Here is a 13875-nt window from a genome sequence, read left to right as displayed (position 1 = left end):
GCCCTGCCTAGTATTTTCTCTATAGAGAAAATATACAGAAATATAGAGAAAACTCCCATACAAACATAAATCAGACGTTGCTCATTTGCTGAAAATCTACCACTAAATTAAGAATAAAATGAATTTACTGAATAAAGCTTACAATAGGCTCACCTTTGGAGTCTACTGCCTCCTGACATCACCTCCTGCCTTCTCCCTTCAGCCACTGCGATTTTTTTTGTTATTCCTCAAAACCACCAAACACATTCCTGCCCATGGCTAGCAGCTGCTGTTACCCCTGCTAAAAAGAGGCAGAATCCTCATGTCTCACAGTCATTTCAGTCAAATTTCTGCTCTTCTGTTGATCTCAGTAAAGTTTCCCATGACTATTCCTTCAAGAAGCCCACTCAATCTAATCTTGCTTTTTTTTTTAATAGTCTTTAAAACCACAGAACATTTAATATACATGAACATCTGTTTATGTGTTTAGTGCTACTTCTGTGAATTCATTTAGAGGCAAAAAATTATCAAGTCTGCACAACATACCTGAAACGATTATAATTTCTGGAAATACTAAGATTACTAAAAACCTTCTTGTATTCATGGAGCATAAAGTCTGGTAAGAAAATATGTTACAATGGTGAAAATACACAGAAGATTGGCTAATTCTATAAATAAGGAAGTAAGTTGGTTCTGTTTTGAGCTTCACTGAGGAAGCACAGCTGTTGGTTGAAGTATTACTATGCTGTGTCCTTCATAAGCACAGAGCCATGGTACAGGCAAAGGTGGGGGCCTCCAGCACGTAAAAAAATTAGCAAAAGGGCAAACAGCACAGGAGATGAGAATATGGCCTGGTGCCTTCATGAGAAAAAGGGCGAGGGAAGTATTCAGGGAATGGGCTACAGAGCAACAGTCTCCAAAGCATTTGATCATTTACTATTTTCTATAATATTATTCAGCATTACAGATTTATATTTAAAAATTATAAAAATAAATAATAAATTCATTTATTATAAATAATTCTTATTTGGATTTTAAAATGAAGAAAACAGCCTAATATTTTATTTATTTCATTGCAATACGTATTCTGGGTTCTAATCCTTTAATTCAGAGACAATAAGGATGTGTAGAAAATGGAAAGATTTTTGAACTGTTATACTTGAAATTTCTGCAGAGTATATAGGAGATGACCAGTTGGATCTTTCTGAACATCCTCTAAGTGTACGCCTCTTCTAGGGATTACTGCTGTGGAAAATGGAGAGCAGAAGGTGAGGCGTAAGCATAGAATGAAATCACATTGCCAGGTTTCCTCTATAGAAGCAATTCTCTTGAGAGAGGAGGGAATAGATAAAGTATAAAACAAGACCCTTTACATAAACTACTGTAGTTGAAACTGGGATGAAAATAGGGCACTGATAATAGAAGACAGAGAGCAGCAAAACGTGGGAACCAATTCATGGAGAGGAAAAAATATTTCCTCAGGTGATCCCCATGAACAGTGGCTCAGATACTAGAGTCACAAAGTAAGCCAGGAAAATCAGGGAAAAATAGATTAAACACAGTATTCCAGCAAGATGGGTCTTAAATATACTAAATTCGAAGCATAATATGGAGATCAAGAATGAAAATAAGGATTTGAGAGACATTGATAATTTAGTGGTGTTCAAGCCCATCAAGAGTGAATCAGAAGGTTGTGAGGGAACTGAGAAAAGAAAATAATCAGGAATAGAATCTGAGGGTAAACTGGCTTTTAACAGGCTTAAAAAAAGAATAGGCCATGGAAACCATGAGGGAATTTTCTGAAATGTGGAAATATAGGTAACAATAAATAGTTTTAAAAACCAAGAGATGATCATAGGATCATATCAGTAGATGCAGAAAAGCATGATAAAAAACTCTTGGCTAACTAGAAATAGAAAGGAATTTTCTAAATGGTAAAACAATGTCTACAAATGTCTACAGCAAACATCAGTACTTAGTGGTGAAATATGGAAAGTGTTTAACTAAAAACCTAAGACCGAGATAAGGATGCCTGCTATCTCCAATTTTATTCAATATTATTAAAAGTTCTTACAATAATAAAGTAAAACAATTATGTACACAGAAAGATACAAATAAAAATATAGTTTTAGAAACAGATTATGAATTCAATACAACAAATGTTTGGTATTTCTAGTTAAGGTAGTGTGACATAGGTGTAAGGATTTTCAAATGCATCAACAGAACAGGAGAGAAAGAGTTCGGAAATAGATCCACATGGATATGGACACTTGATTCATGACAAGGTTTCAGAAAAATAATAATTTCAATAAATTGTCCTAGGTTCATTATAATGAGATTTATTGCCATCTTAAGTGTAAGCAAAATCCATCTTAGACAGTGTACATATCTAAATTTGGAAATTAAAGCAAAAAGTTTTAGAAAATGCTGTAAAAAGTTTTTCTTCATGACTTCAGAATAGGCAAAGACTTCTTAAACAGGGCACAAATTACATCAACCATACTCTATGAAAATTAAGAACTCATTTTATCAAAAGATAAAAAGAATAAAAATGCAACCCAGAGTGGGAGAAGATGTTCAGAATACACATATCAAAGAATTCCTATTCCGAGCATAGAAAGAAATTTATCCTTAACACAGTATGAAATTATCCCACTCTTACCTAGCAGAGAAATAAATTGTATAAACTAATGATAGAAGTAGGCCGTCTCAACAGCCAAACTGACAGCAAACATTTCAAGAGAAACTATGAAAGTCAGAAGACAGTGCGCAAATTTTGAACAGGTAACTTGTAAATGAGAAAATCAAAATGGAATGACATTTTAAAAAGTCAAAAAGGCAACCAGAAAATTCTAAACCTTTCAAAGACACTCTTCTAAAATAAATATATTTTCCAAATAAAGACTGAAAAAAAAAGTGACAACAGTAAACAACGCACAACAAGAAATACTACAGTTCTTCATGTTGGAGAAAAATAATATTTGATGGAAGAACAAAACTGCAGGATAGAATGAAGAAACCCGAAAAGGAAATTCAGCGCAACTACAGTAATGTCTATTAGAATCTGACAATCATAAAAACCAAGTATATCAGAACAATGGCAAAAAAGGCAGGATAAAGGTAAACAAAGTTAAACTGTTTTGAGAGTCTTACACTGCCTGTGATGTAGAAAAGTCCTATTTCCTACATCCTAGTTTAAGGTAGAGAAAAAAAGTTAAAAATGAATACTGTAATAACCAGAGTGAACACTACAAAAATATAAAATGGTAAATGAAGAAACTACTAGCCATAAAATTAAAATTTATAAAATGCCTGTCAAGAGGAAAATGGAAGAATAAGTTATACTTTTTTCCCCGTTTGCTATCCTTTATTAAAGGGCCCACATCCTCATGGGACTCCAGCCAAACCAGTCAGGCCCCCAAATATAGCAGGAGGCCTGGAAGGGGAGGGGAATGACTTATGATCCCACCATGCCTCCTTAGAAACAGAAACCACCACAGACAGCCAGACGGACAGAGGCTGGGGAGAGCTTGTCTCACTCTCAGTCCTCTTACCCTTTCCCCTACTTGAAAAGAAACTCAAACACTGGCTATGCAGCACCCTAGCCCCCACCTCACCCATAGCAGCATTTGTGGGACCCGCTCCCTTGCAAGGGGTGGCCCCGAGGCAGCTTCCTACCTCTCCCTTCACTTTGGTTTGCTCCTGGCAACTCCGTGCCCTCTTCCTCAGCCTCCGCCTCGGTCTCCCCCATGTCTTCTATCACCTGCTTGGACCTTCTCTCTCATCTCCTGAGCCTCCCTGCCCCAGTGCTTCTGGGGGAAGCAGCATCTCAGGTGTCTTCCCTTCTCCTAGCAAGGGGCCCCACCAGGCCCTCTGCCCAGGATGTGGGACTCACACAGCTGCCCCACTCTCCTTGAGGTCAGGGGCAGAGCGCTGCCATCTCATTTGTGGGGGAGTAGTGTATGGGGGGGTAGCGGGGTCTTGGGGGCCGCTGGGCTGGGTACAGTTGGGGCTGCTGAATATAAGTTGTACTTTTTGGCCTAGAAGTGCTGGGGTTCAGGCTGTGCAGAACCCGCTCCCCAGGATTGGCCCCCTTCCTCCAGGGAGTTCCTGCGGAGATGGTGGGACCTTCGGGGACTTGGAGGCCTGCGGGCAGGGGTGGCTGGAGGGGGAGTGACCTCCTTAGGGGGCAGGAGTGGAGCTGGAGCCTCCCCGCTCCCCATCCCTGGCCAGGACTCCAGTGCTGGGCATTGCTCTTGAAGGGGAAGCGCAGCTTGCATCGTGAGGGGTTACAAAGTGGGTTGGGGGCCTGTGCAGCACCCCCGCTCCGGCCCTCACAGCACTGCAGTCCCTGCAGCTGTAGCTGCTCCTGCTTAAGCCAGCAAAGGTGACCTCGATGGAAGGCAGGGTCCTCCTCTATGAGCCGCGACACCCGCTCCCAGCTTGACAGTGGTGGTGAGGGGGGCCAGGCTGAGGGCATGTGGTCACTGGGGGCTGCCTCCTCTCATCCTTCAGGTGGGGCCCAGTGGAACTCACCACCGTCTTCATTCTCATCCTCATGATCCTGGGCCAGGGGGATGATCCTCTCCATGCAGACCATGTGGTCCTGCAGGGCCTGCAGCTCCCAGTCCTTGCTGCTGTTCTGCAGCTTCACCTGCTGCAGAATCCCCATGAGCTTGCAGATGTGGGCCTGGAGGTCCTCCACCTCCACCCCTCGGGTTCCCTCCTCGCTGCCACCACCACTGCCAGCTCCACCTCCTTCCTCCTCGCCCACGGTGTCCCAGAAATCCCGGGCCACAGCCCTCCAGGCATCTCTGGGGCCCTCTGGCTTGCCATAGGTGTGACACAACTCCCACACCTTGAGGGTGGCCAGGGCCTCAATCTCAGCCCACCCGTGGTGGAAGTAAGCCAGGGCCACCTCATAGCAGATCTTCTTCACCTCCTGCATCTTCAGGTCAGGCATGGTGGCCCAGCGGGGGTCTTTGCCTTGCAGCCTTCGTCAATGGGGGATCTGATAAACTCTGCAAGGGGCCCTGCGCTTACCACCACCAACCACAGTGAGGCGAGCCACTGGGCCGCAGGCTCTAGCCTCCAGCAGCTAGCCAAGGAGGAGCTCTTGCTGATGGCCGCCTCCTACCACTCTAACCATACTGCAGTCTCTGTGGCCATCTTCTTTGACTACAAGGGAATAAAACTAGATATCAATAAGAAGAGTAATTTTGGAAACCATACAATCACATGGAAGTTAAACAATACACTCCTGAGTGAATGACTAGTGGGTCATTGAAGAAGATACTAAGATGGCAATTGAAAAATTTCTTGAAACAAATGGTAATGAAAACATAATATACCAAAACTTATGATACACAGAAAGCAGTAGAAAGGCAGAAATTTTTAGCTGTAAGTGCCTACCATCCAAACAGAAGAAAAACTTCAAATAAACAATACATCTTAAATAACTAGTAAAGTAAGAACAAACTAAACCCAACATAAATAATAAAGATCGTAGCAGGAATAAAATTGAAATGAAAAAAATACACAAGATTAAACAAAAAGTTGGTTTTCTGGAAAGTTAAACAAAATTGACAAACTTTTAGTCAGGCTAACTAAGAAAAAAGAGAGAAGATTCAAATAAATAAAATCAAGAGACAAAAAAAGGAGACATTACAACTGATACTTCAGAAATTCAAAGGATCATAACTGGCTATTTATTAGGCCAATAAATTGGAAAGCCTAGTAGAAATTGACAAATTCCTAGATTCATGCAATCTACCTAGGTTGAACCATGAAAACATCCAAGACCTGAACAGATCGGTGGTAACAAGTAATCAGATTGAAGCCATCAGGAAAAGTCTCCCAGTAAAGAAAAGCCCAGGAACCGATGGCTTCACTGCTGATGGCTTCACACCACACATTCACAGACCTAGTACCAATCCTACTCACACTACTTTAAAAAACAGGACAGAATACTTCCAAACTTACTCTATGAGGCCATTATTACCCCGATACCAAAATCAGACAAAGACATGAAAAAAGGAAACTACAGGCCAGTATCTCTAATATTGACACAAAAATCCTCAACAAAATACCAGCAAATCAAATTCAACAATACATTAAAAAGATAATTCATCATGATTAAGTGGGATGTATCCCTGGGATGCAAGGGTCATTCAACACACAATCAGTGTGATACACCATATCAACCAAATAAATGACAAAAACCATATGATCATGTCAATTGAAACTGAAAAAGCATTTGATAAAATTCAACATTGCTTCATGCTATAAATCATCAAAAAACCAGGTACAGAAGAAACATACCTCACTATAATAAAAACCACACGAGAGAGACCCACAGCTAGAATCACATGGAATGGGGATATATGGAAAGCCTTTCCTCTAAGATCTGGAACATGATAAGGATGCCCACTGTCACCACTGTTATTTAACATAGTACTGGAAATCCTAGCTAATGCAAAATCGTAGCTAAAGCACACCCAAACCTTCCCCTTCCCTGCACCGTGGGCATTGCAGCACCCCATAGCCCGCTCAACCCAAAACCCCCCACCTGCCCCTGCAGGCAGTGCAGCCCTGGATAGTACCCTTAACCCACCTCACTGCTGCCGGCAATACAGTCTGGGATAGCAACCCCAACCTGCTCCCTGCAAAGGGCAGTGCAACCCTGGATAGGGCCCCCAACCCACCCCCTGGTGCAGGCAGCACAGCCCCAGATAGCGCACCCAACCAGCCACCCAAGGCAGGCAGTGATGCCTGAGATAGGGCCCCAACCCACCCCAGGCTGCGGGCAGTGCAGCCCTGGATAGCGCACCTACCCCTTTGCCTTTCTCCGTTCTGGCAGACTGCAGTGTCTGTCCCTGTCACCAACCACAGCAAGGCGAGCCAGCAAGGCAAGCCAGCGAGGCCAGCCATAGTCCTGCAAGCTCCAGCCTCCAGCATGCAGCAGAGGGCATCTCCTACTCCAAGCTGGGAATGCAGCAGCTAGGAAGGCAGACACAGATGAGGCTGGAATGGCGTGACCCCTTAACATGCTTTATATACCAAGTTTATAAACTACATGTTCTGATTGGAATGAAAGGAAAACAGCTAGGCCAACTCTGATTGGACTTTATCTTCTCATTCTGATTGGTTATTCTAAGACTTGCTCTCATCCAATCAGAACATGAAAATAAAGTTCAATTAGAATAGGTCTAGCAGTTTTCTCTCATCCAATCCAGGAACCTCGCTTGCATAACCTCAGTATATAATGCATGCTAAGGGGGAGTCCCACCGTAGCGGGCTGTTCTTTGTCAACCTGTCCAGCCACTCAGTTTGCAGCTTAGAGAAGGTGGAAGTGGACTCCCCTGCCACACTCTGGAGGCTGGAGCCTGTGGCACCAGGGCTTGCATCTGCATGGTGTGTGACGGTGATGGAGATTGCAGAGCGTATGGAGTGGTAGGAGGCAGCTGGCAGCGAGAGCTACTTCCATGCCTGGCTAAAGGAAGAGAGGAAGGAGGCACCTACTGCAGGCTGGAGGCTAGAGCCTACGGGACTGCGGCTGGCCTCACTGACTCACCTCACTGGCTCGCCTAGCTGGGGTTGGTGGCAGCGATGGACACTGCAGCCGGCCAGAGTATAGAAAGGCAATGGGGTAAGTGCGCTATCCGGGGCTACACTGCCCACGGCCGGGATCTGGTTGGGGTGTTATTCCAGGCAGCACCACTTTAGGTGTGTTAGGGTGTTATCCTGGGCGTCACTACTTTAGGTGTGCTATCTGGGGCTGCACTGCCCACTGCAGGGGGCGGTGGGGGGGGTGGTTGTCAGCACTATCCTGGGCTGTATTGCCGGCAGCAGTAGGGCTGGTTGGGGGCACTATGGGTGCTACACTTCCTGCAACAGGGAGCAGGTTGGGGCCACTATTGTGGTTACACTGGCAGCGGTGTGGGGGTGTGGGGGTGTGGGGACTGGTCGGTCGGGGCTCTGACAGATCCGGCTTCTTTGCCCACAGCGGGGTGGGGATGCTCTCTGGGGCTGCACTGCCCATGGTGGGGGGCTTATTGGGGGCGCTATCTGGGGCTGCAAGGCCAATGACAGGGCATAGGTTAGGGGCAGTATCACATGCTACATGGCTGGTGGCGGGGGTGGGGATGGAGAGGTTGGGGGGGTGCAGGGAGGTGCTTGGTGGGGGGTTTTCCAGCGCTATCAGGGCCAGACTGCCCATGATAAAGGGTGGGTTGGCTGCACTATTGGGCGATTCACTGCCCATGGCAAGGGGTAGTTTGGGGGTATCCTGCCAGTGGCAGGCGGGGTGGTGAGGTGGGTTGTGGGCACTGGAGGGGGACTGCACTGCAGTCAGTGGGGGTGAATTAGGGGCACTATCAGCTGTTGCACTGCCTGTGGTGGGGGTTGAATTTGGTGAGCAGTTGGGGACTACACTGCCGGCAGCGGCATATGGGATAGGGGCACTATCAGGGGCTACGTTGCCTGTGGTGGGGTGTGGGTTGGGTGCGCTATCCAGGGCGTCATTCCCTGTGGCTGGGGGATGGTTGGCGGTGCCATCCACTATCTGGGGCTGCACTGCCTATCACGGGGAGTGGGTTGGGGGCCTTAAGGATCCGTGGCTGCACTGTTCATGGCGGGGAGCAGGGGCGTCACTACCTGCAGCGGTGGGGGGTGGTGTTGTCTGGGGGTCCTATCCGTGGCTGCATGGCCCATGGGAGGGGGCAGGTTGGGGGAGTTATCTGGTGCTGCAACGTCCGAGGCGGGGACGGGTTGGAGGCACTGTTGGGTGCTAAACTGCAGTGGTGAAGGCCGGGTGTCAAGGGCGCTATCCTGGGGCCAACAGTGGGGTGGTGGGTTAGGGGTACTATCAGGGGCTGCCCTGCTGGTGGTGGCAGAGGTTGCAGCAACAGCAGTGGCCTCCAAGGAAGGAGCCTTCCTCCTCTCCCCGGACTCCAGACTCTCGAGGGTGACCTCCTCCTGCTCCTGCTCGAGCACAGGGAGTGCACAGTGTTTCCATGGGAATCCTGAACATGGCAGGGCCTCCATACCCGCCGTGGTTCTGATGGCCTGGGGCTGCTGCTCGCCTTGCCATGGTTGGTGGTGGCTACGGAGACTGCAGTGCGCCAGAGTGGTAGGAGGACTGCTGGCTGCAGCCATGGCAGGGTTGGGGCTGCGGCGGTGGCCAGGTGGTAGGAGCTTTGTAGGTCGGGCCAGTGCATTGAGGACAACAGTAGCGATGGTTGTACTGACATTAGTGCTGGTGGGGACAGCAGCAGCAAGTCTAGGGGCCGGGAAGGGGCAGTAAGAGCACTGCAGGGCCTGCCCGGCCAGGACTTGGGTGGGTAGGAAGCTTCGGGTGCTGTACCATGGGCCTCAGTGGAAGCGAGGGAGGAACAGCCAGGGCAAGGAGGAGTCCTCCCCCTTCTCCTGCAGTCTCTGGAGGGAGTCCTCCTCTGCATGAGCCAGGTGTGAGTGTCAGCATATTATCTCACTCTTTTTTTTTTTTCTGAGATGGAGTCTCACTCTGTCACCTAGGCTGGAGTGCAGTGGTGCAATCTCGGCTCACTGAAACCTCCGCCTCCCGGGTTCAAACTATTCTCCTGCCTCAGCACCCCCCAAGTAGAGTAGCTGGGACTATGGGCACTAATTTTTGTATTTTTAATAGAGACGGGGTTTCGCCATGTTGGTCAGGCTGGTCTCAAACTCCTGACCTCAGGTGATCCACCCCCCTTGGTATTATCTCACTATTAACAAAATTTAGGATGTGACTACTTGTATATCTTTTTGCTTTTTTTTGTTGTTGTTGATATTGGACTTATTCAGATTTCATGAATCAGGGAGTGGAAAAAGGTGTCATAATAGGCCTTCTAATTCCCTCCCCTGTTCTTTTTCCTTCCTTCCAGTCTGTGTTTTCTTCTCGGTATCATCATCTTGTTCCTTCTCCTGTTTTCTTTTTCCCAAGCAATGGCCTTAACAAACAACAAACCATAACTGAGTTTTAAGGATAAACTACTTGTTAGTGTGTTGTATTTTAAAAATAATCTGTCCATAACTATGTTTTAGTGATGAGGAAAAAATTAGTTGCATAATTATTTAGTTACTTGAGTAGCTATGCTTTCATGATCCTGTTAATGTGTCCTGACTCCTCACTCACCGGGTGTCCCAGGAGCCCAGATTCCTCACCAGGTGTCCTGGGAGCCCTGACTCCTAACTCACTGTGTGTCCCAAAGGGCCCTGGACATCCTTTTGTCCCTTGGGTCCGGCTGGGCCCTGACAAAGGAGTAAATGAGGTCATAGAGAGGTCAAGAGGTCACACATGGGATCAGGGTCACAGAAGCGTTGAGTCAGCTTCCTGGCTGGGGATCAGGGTCTCCCTGGGGGGTCTCTTTGCCCTGGAGAGACAGTTTCAAGCCCAGTGGGAGGGGGCAAAGGTCAGAGCTCATGGGGTCACTCACTGTGGCTCCTTTGGCTTTTCTTGGGCCCAAAGGTCCCTGTGAGATGAGGAACGGTCACTGCAGGGGAAGGACTCAGAGGAGTGCAGAGGCCAGGTCCCGAGTCCACAGGAGCCTTGGGTTACCACAGCAGGGGCAGTCTTTGGAGTATTTGGGGACTTTGGAGCCCAGGAAGTATGGGGAGGAAGCACTGGAGGTATGAGGACAAATGGGGACCCTGAGGACTCAGCGTGTTATGCTGGAGGTCATGGGAGAAAACAGTAGGGCTCAGGGGATTTATTGGAGGAACAGAGGGTGGTGCTCACGGAGACACCAGGATCCCTCCAGGACCAGTGGGGCTGGATGCTCCTGGAATACCCTAGGGAAGGTAGGGGGCTGGCTCAACTGGATCCTCCTCCCACCTCCTCCCCAGCCTCCCTGACAGCTGAGTCTCAACCCCACCCCTCCCCACCCCCAATCTGAATCCCACCAGGCCCTCTACTCACCACTCACTCTCTGCCAAGGGCAGGCCTGAGGGCCAGGAAGACCCCATCTCCCTTCTTTCCCTGCCTCCTTGGGGACCTGATCAGTCCAACGAGACCTGGGTACCCCTAGAGAAGGGAGCAGGTGGCCAGGGGGATGCAGGAGGAGTCATGTACATGGGGGAGAACAGCCAAGTTACAGAGAGGGACAGGGCACAGGGTCTCTGAGTGGCCCTCCCTGAGCAGGGACCCCATGGCCTGGTGCTGGGGGCCTGGAGCAGAGCAGGGGCCTCAGGGTCCCATAGGCTTCAGGGCTGAGGGTGATGGAGTGACACCTGGCTGTGTGTGTGTCACTCACCTTCTCTCTCTTGGCTCCAGGATCGCCCCTGAGGCCAGGAAGCCCTGGGGGTCCTGTGGGAAGTCCCTCTCTCCAGGCAGAGGTGAGACCAAGTTCTCCCCATCGCCTCCCACTTCCTCCAGGGCCTCAGCTCACTGCCCTAGGACACAGGCCCTCATCCCTCACCAGCCCTATCCGAGTCACTCACCAGTCACAGGACTGGAAGGCCTGGCCTGTGGCTCCAGCTTGGCATTGCTGACCCTGAAGATCTGAGGGGACCACAGGGGTGAGGAGGAGGAGCGTCCCCACGCCACACCCCTCTCATGGCCCCTCTCCCTCTCCCCAACCCCAGCCCTGCCCTGCTATGATTCACACTTAGCCCGGGAGCCCTTCAGACCACCAGCGCCAGTCCTCCCTGCTGACCCTGTGGGACCCTGTCTCCCCCAGGGCACCCACAGCATTGGCAGCATCTGAAACACACAGAAGGAGTGTGCATGTGTGAATGCACTATGTGTGTGCAGTGTGTATGTGTGTGCAGTGTGTGTACATGTGTGTGCAGTGTGCATGTGTATGCAATGTGTGCATGTCTGTGCAGTGTGTGTACAGTGAGTGTGCAATGTGTGTACAGTGTGTGTGTACAGTGTGTGAGTGTGTAGTGTGTGTGTGTGTGCAGTGTGCCTTACTCCTGAAGGGCAGTGGAGGGGGTGTGAACTGGGGCAGGGGTTCAAAGTAGAAGGGGTGAGGCAGGAAGAGGAGCCAAACCCCAGGAGCCTCTCTAACATGGCCTCATGCTCAGACACAGGTCTTTCCTCTGCTGCACTGGACCATGGTCACAGCCACTCTTGCTTCATTGGAACACTGAGATCCGTCTTTGTTCCTGAAAGCACATCCCTGGAGGTGGAGTACAGACGGAATTATAACAATTCTCACTTTCTAGTGATTTGCCACTTAGGAAGTAATTTGCTTAGAGATTTTTATCTCATTACATTTTTATTTCATTATATCATGAAGTTCATGTAAGAATGAGTAGGATGAAAGCTTATGCAAGCCTGTTAGAATTTCATATAAACCAGAGAACTGATCCATTATAGAAGCAGAGTGTAGTAAAAGTCTGAAGTCAAGTTTAAGCAGTTTTCTGGGCAAATGCAATGCTTATGAGATGGTGCAGGAAACTCCTATTCATTTAGCTTTGAAATCACTGAAATCATAGTTACTGGAAATGTCTTCTATAGTCAACTTTTATGAGAAAGAGACAGAAGACAAATAAACCAATGGGTATCAGAGGTTTGTTTTTAAAGTAGCTTTCAGAGCGTATCATGGAGCCCCATTCAAAGGCAGCTCAGAATTTCAGACTTACACAGTAAAGGTCTGTTATTCTTAATGAAGAACACGGCCATATGCTTAAGTATTTTCTAAATTGTCTAAAACAGATGGCTTTATTTTGTATAGTTTTGGTGTTCTGTGTGTTATAGTTCTTTGAAAAGTAAAATCTATATATGGATTTTATAATAACTGCATTTATGCAAATACGCAGTCAGCCAGCTTGCCTTTCCATGCACTCACAGCTTATGAGTCCTGTCTGAACTCCCCGCCTTCCTGCCCATCCCCTGCTGCCCATCCCCTGCTGCACATCTGGCCCCAGGATAGTCGTCTTCTGTTTCGTCTGCTCTCAGAGTCCTCTGTCTGTTCATGCTATGCTCCTCTACCAGTGCTCAGGGTCTTCTCACTCAGCTACTAAGGAATCTTGAAACGTCCTTTCCTCTGTGTTGTCAGCCTCTGCTCAGCCCCTGGTTCCTCCCCTTTAGTTTATAAGGACTCCCACGGGTCTTGCGCTAAAGGGCCACCTTGTCCTTTGGCCTCACCTCATCTTCCAGTTTGTCTGTCTCACCTCCCACCTGCATTCTCATCCCTTTCCTTCTCTGTTTTTTTTCTGGCTTTTTAAAAGAGAAGTCTGTCCTCATTGTCTCCCCTTCTCTACCTTTCATTTAGTTCACAACTCACTGCTCCATCACACTTATCTTTTCCACAATTCCACTGAAACTTTTTTGATACACGTCACCAATTTTCTCCAAAAGGCCTGTGATGAATGATCACCTCTAATCAAAGCTGGCCTCTACTAGATTTGACACCCTCTTTCTTAAAACTCCTCCATGCACATCCTTTGTTTGCTTCTTTGTTTGTTTGTTGAGATGGAGTTTCACTCTTGTTGTCCAGGCTGGAGTGCAATGGCAGGATCTTGGCTCACTGCAACCTCTGCCTCCCAGGTTCAAGCAATTCTCCTGCCTCGGTCTCCCGAGCAGCTAGAATTACAGGTGCCCACCACCACGTCAGGCTAATTTTTGTATTTTTAGTAGAGACAGGGTTTCATCATGTTGGCCAGGCTGGTCTCGAATTCCTGACCTCAGGTGCTCCGCTCCCCCTGGGCCTCCCAGACTGCTGGGATTTCAGGCCTGAGCCACCGTGCCTGGCCTGCACATTCTCATACCTCCTTTTGTTGTCTTAAGTAGTTCCTCTTTCTTGATCTGCTCTTTAAATATTGTTAATTTCCCCCAGATTCTATGATTGGCCATCTTGTGTCTCTAAATACTCTTACTGAAGTAGCAGAAAAAGAACACAAAACTTGAAGTCATGGAAACCTGGGTATGAA

Source organism: Pan paniscus, chromosome 17 (genome assembly GCF_029289425.2).
Source record: "Pan paniscus chromosome 17, NHGRI_mPanPan1-v2.0_pri, whole genome shotgun sequence".
NCBI lineage: Eukaryota > Metazoa > Chordata > Mammalia > Primates > Hominidae > Pan > Pan paniscus.
The sequence above is the reverse complement of the archived record's forward strand: the minus strand, read 5'-3'. Positions refer to the sequence as shown.